The sequence below is a fragment of the Mytilus edulis genome, chromosome 6 (assembly GCF_963676685.1).
Source record: "Mytilus edulis chromosome 6, xbMytEdul2.2, whole genome shotgun sequence".
Lineage (NCBI taxonomy): Eukaryota > Metazoa > Mollusca > Bivalvia > Mytilida > Mytilidae > Mytilus > Mytilus edulis.
In genome coordinates, this window is record NC_092349.1 from 17,799,917 (window position 1) to 17,805,779 (window position 5,863).

The following is a 5,863-nucleotide window of genomic DNA, read 5'->3' on the forward strand; positions in this document are numbered from 1 at the left end:
GTTTACTGACTCATTGCCTACTCTTTTCTATAAAAGAATAAAAATTCCTTAAAACCATATCAAATTTATCAATATGAGCTGATGGAAAAACACTTCAAGCAAATAAATTATTGCGGAATGGACGATTGACATCTCAAATCAGGTACGTTGAGCCTGTTTTCAGTTACTGCAAGCATTCCTTGATGTTTTACATGTTATTTGTTTGTGCACTCCAATTTACATAAGATAAGTTTTATTATATGTTCCTTATGCACCTTTTAATATTCCATTAGAATAGGAGCGTAGACAGCTCAATAGATAAAGGAAGATGAGGTATGAGTACCAATGAGACAACTCTCCATCCAAGTCACACTTTATAAAAGTAAACCAGTATAGGTCAAAGTACGACCTTCAACACGGACCCTTGGTTCACACCAAACAGCAAGCTATAAAGGACCCCAAAACATTACTAGTGTAAAACTTTTTAAACGCAAAAACCAATGGTATAATCTATATAAAAATGAGAAATGTCTAGTTTTTACTTACGACGTGTTCGTGTCCCAAGTCACGAACCTCGTCATTGCTTCTAGTAGCTACAAATACCTATTCATTACTTGATAATTGTACTCCATGACTTCAAGTTGACCTCTTAATATCATTAGGTGTCTGTAGCTACATGTACTTTAAATGCGGACTCTGGCTATTTAAAGCTTGACATATCTGCATTTTCTATAACTTTACAACAAATTAGTCTCTAGATTCTATTCGTTCTTTTGTGTCGTCCGGTCGTTAGCGTATTCTCAATTGGCCAATTTATATAATAATAACTTAACAATCATAAATCTTGAACTTTACAATTAATACTCTAATGATAGTAGAGTACAATGAGAATTTAACATCCAATTACTACATGTAATTAAATGTAAGAGAAAACAATACATGGCAACAACATTCAAATTATAATCAACGGAGTTTCAAAAATAGAAACACAGTTTCGTGTACATTTAACAGCGTCCGAAATTTTTTTTTCTTTTCAAAAAGTTTATATTTAGTTGAGGATTAAGATTCAAAACAGTAAATATAAATTCACCAAAAAGTCATTGGAAGAAATAACAAAAATCAGTTTTACAAAAGTGAACAGAACCATTTTACTGTAGAACAAGAATGCGTCCAAAGTACACGAATGCCCCACTTGCACTATCATTTTTAATGTTCAATGGACCGTGAAATTGGGTAAAAAATCTAATTTGGTATCAAAATTAGAAAGATCATACCATAGGGAATATGTGTACTAAGTTTCAAGTTGATTGGACTTCAACTTTACCAAAAACTACCTAGACCAAAAACTTTAACCGCAAACTGGCACTTCCATTTTCTATGTTCAGTGGACCGATAAATTTGGGTCAAAGTCTAGTTTGGCTTTCCTTTTTGAATTTTCCTCGGAGTTCATGATCATGAGTATTTTTGTGTTTTTACTTTTTACAATTAAAAAGATCACATCATAAGTAACATGTGTACTAAGTTTCAAGTTGATTGGTCTGCAGCTTCATCAAAAACAACTTTGACCAAAACTTTACTCTGAAGCGGGACAGACGAACGAACGGACGGATGAACGAACAAACGAACGTACGGACGGACTGACGGACGAATTGACGGACGAACGAACGAGCGAACGAACGAACAAACGGACGGACAGACGGACGAACGAACGAACGGTACAACGAACGAACGGATGCACAGACCAGAAAACATAATGCCCCTCTATTATCGTAGGTGGGGCATAAGATTATTGCAGCATGATAACCAAAATGCAAAATGGTTGGGTTAAGACTAATTCATATATATGATTGCAAGGGTTGGGTTAAGATGAATGCATACTTAATTTAAATGGAAAAGACTTGAACAAGTTTTACCAAAAGTCCGTGTGTTTCAAGATAATAGTAAAATTATCATCACAAAGTAAATAAGATCAAACTTACATTGTAATCTTGAAAAAAGACCTTGATCTAAGTTTTTTAGATCAAAAGTCAAAGACTACAAATAATTATGATTAAGTGAGTGACCGATACATATAGAATTTAAAATGTAAACTAAACAGTATGGATTTTAAGGGAGAAATGCAAAAATTAAAGACGCAATGATTTTCAAAACTATAAAAATATATAATAAATTATTGGTCTGGTACCTTCTTACTAGCTACAGGTAATGCACAATTGTATAATTTCGTAAAAATTATTTATTGATAAGCCATTCTTTTGTGAATAGAATTAAAATCAACGATAACATTTTAAAACAAAATATACAAAATAGCTCTTATGATATGCTTTCAGAAAATAAAAGTACAAAAGAAGTTACATAAATATAATTTAAAGATTCACATTTTGTTTTTATCAAAATGACATATAATTGTTAATTGCATGACAGATGTTATAATTTCTACTATTCTATTCTATCAACCGCTCTTCTTTGATATGGCGATCATTAGAAGTTCGGTCTTTATTTCGAACATATGTGATTAAAGAATTTATTATCTGTTCTATATCTGTAGACATGGACGTTGTTTTGCTTAAGATGTAATTAAGTCAATGTTTTATTTGAGTTTGATAATTGTAAGTGTCGACCATAATCCGCCTCCTATCTTATATCTATTTGGATAGTATACCCACAGACTATCATCCAGACGTAACTGTTTTACTACAACAACAGTACCGGTATGGTACATTTTAGACGGAGGACTACTGGTATAATAAACCAATGTTCGCGATATCACATTACCATTCAGGTAAATGTAGTATTTAGCATCATTGGATGTGGAGTAGACTGCTACCGATATCAGATTAAGTCCCTCCTTCTCCACCACAAACTTCCCTGTACTTTTATATGATAGCAGATTATCGATGCCAACACTGAAGTTGACCTCTTCAAACTTTATTATGCCTTGTACATCTTGTGCCGTTTTATTGTATACAGGATTAGCTGAAATGGCAACTGGAAAAATATATAGAAACAATATATATATATAATATATATATATATATAAATATATGTGAAATAACGTTTTGATGAATAATCTTCTATTTCTTTAATTTTTTAAGTAATTACACTTAACACGTTTACTTTGGCATCATTCAAAACTATCAATGTAGGTTTTGGATAATCAGTGAAGTAACAATTGACCGATATAATCATTCGTATCTGCATTAAAATTTTCGTAAACTACTAGTACGTAAGTGTCTCGATTGGGTTAACAGAAAAGAGAATAATGGCTCCGAAAAATTAAAAATTAGAGCAATATGAGCAACAAAATGAAGAATAGATCATAACGGGATGCAAGAGTATAACGAATAACTGTTGGCATAAAAAGAATGATGTACTAGCAATTCAATATTTATTGCAGATATGAATGATGTACAGAATTAAGAGAACATAGCAATACAGATACATTTTAAATAATTGCAATGGGAATTTAAAGAATAAGCGCTATGTTTGAAGAAACAGAACAATGCTCCAAACAATTAAAAATACAGAAATGAAGGACCCTCACCCACCCAATCTAGACACTCACTTTAATGACCTGTTATGATTTATTCTTATATTGTATTATTCGTCTTTGTCTTTATGTAGATTTTCTATTTATACATGGTATTTCTGTTTTCATTCATGAAATTATTATATTGGTCGAAACTCAAATAAACCGACTTTAAACGTTTATAAAGTACACTCGTTAATTTGCTGGAAACTCATGATTGATCGTAATAACGGAACATACCCAAATTATCGGATGTGAACCTAATTGTCAAAGGTTTGACATTTAACGACCATGTCACAAAATTAAAAATATTTCAATATGGTTTTGATCAGTTTTGCTGCGTTAAAACAAATACAAAGAAAAAACGAAACACATCGACTGTTCTCACAAAAATACTGAAGCTAAAAAATATTTGCAAGTCATGAAAATTTCAGTTTTAGTTACTATCAATTCAAATAGTAAGATGTTTATTCATAAGTGGGCCGTTGGCTAAACATTCAGAACTACAATATACATCCAAGGCTTGAAAATCATATAAAAAAATATCATATTTTGTCATAATGAAATAGCCCATGGTTAGTCATATCATATGTCTTTATTTTGATATTAGCTTGAATAGCAATAAATTCCATGTTTACAGAAATGGTAATAATCTGTATCTGTAATTGAGGTTTATTGCTAAATTTGACAAATATTTTCATATACTGTTTACTGAAAGTCATATGGAAAATATCTTATGCAATTCAACAACAAAAGAGTAATTCCTAAAAAAAATTCTGTCAGATGTTATAGCAATCTCGGACTAGGTTGACGATTGAAGGTTGTTTTTAGCGTTTGAATTATTATAAAAGGTGTAACAATTCATCTGTCTCGTAACGTGATAATATGATATTATTACGTAAGTATTTCTGTATTGGCCTTGTTATTGGTCCGAGGCTTGCTGCAATACAGCTGGCCGAGGACCAATAACAAGGCCAATACAGAAATACACGTAATAATATCTTTATTAATTAACTACAGTGTTACAATATTTTTTTAATTTCATTTCAAAAGAGATAAATATTTTTACCTTGAAGTGGAACTATGCAAATCTCAGTTTGTTTCTTTTTATTAGATGCAGGTATCTTCACTATAAAGTGTTACTACTTAAATTTAGACGCAACACATAAATAGTAATGGGAAAGGTACTGCTCTTGCATGTGTTATGCAGAAACTAATTTAAAATCGATGTGTACAATTGTGAAATTATGAGGTCGTCAAGAAATGAACTTTGTGATAATCTACTCGTTCCCCAAACCTGAAATAGTTCTATCGTCTGCCTTCAAAATACCTTTTAAATGAATGTGACCGTCTTTCGCCTGACATTTTCAGCATGTTTAAGATAACTAAATGACAACTGCGTCTTCAAAACAACTGTTAACTTTCAGTTTGTGTTTATCGTGACTTTCGATGTAAAATCTAGAGACGTTCCGAAATCCTGCACTTGTGCGCTATACCTATAAACTAGGGAATAAATATGCATGTTTAGCTTTAATACCCAGTAGCTACACACACATATATATATATAAATATATATATATATAATAGATAGTTATACATGTTAAAATGGTTATGCATAATTAGATCGCTTAGGACATATAAGCTTATATGCATGATTTTATTGATTTTATATCGCCTAGTAGTACACATAGACAGATGTAGTAGCTGCAGCAGGCAGAAATCTGAAAACTAGTTATTTTTATATTTTCTTCTTACCTTTTAGTAACATTGTTTTAGTGAATGTAAAGATTTTTTACTATAATGTATGCCCTGTAAATAATATTCAAAACTTTCTTCAAACTCTATTAATAACCTTTAAATTGTGACACATTTTTAATGTACATAGAAGTTATTATTGTTATTTTTGCAGGGATTTAACTGTATATATTTTTTAATGTTATTTTTAAATAGTTATGTTTTCACTGAATAATTAATTATTATAAGGGTTTAACCAACCTTAATTTAGTAATGTTGGTGTGCTCCAACTATTGGAGGAAGTTATAGAGGAAAGAAGAAGTCAACTCGGCCAATATAGAATAACTCGGCCAATACAGAAAAAAATCTATATTGGCCGAGTTATTCTGTATTGGCCCAGTTTACAGATTATATTGCATAGGCAGTTTTCATCATATTAAGTCCAATAACAGTGTAGTTAATTAATAATTGTTTGTAGAGGTCATCACGTGCGTGTAACTATTAACCTCTTTTAGTTTTTAAAACATATTTGATAAATACATTAAATCCACCATTTTCTACATTTGAAAATGCCTGTACCAAGTCAGGAATATGACAGTTCTTGTCCATTCGTTTTTGATG

General features: G+C 31.1%; 1 long non-coding RNA gene across 1 annotated transcript; it reads right to left on the minus strand.

The window, feature by feature from the left end:
- Positions 1-2,326: 2,326 nt before the first annotated feature.
- Positions 2,327-4,940, minus strand: LOC139527290 (uncharacterized). Its single transcript, XR_011665320.1, has 2 exons — positions 4,839-4,940; positions 2,327-2,967 (listed from the first exon to the last, which is right to left on the minus strand). It is a non-coding gene; the product is annotated as an uncharacterized lncRNA (long non-coding RNA).
- Between the last annotated feature and the right edge of the window lie 923 nt (positions 4,941-5,863).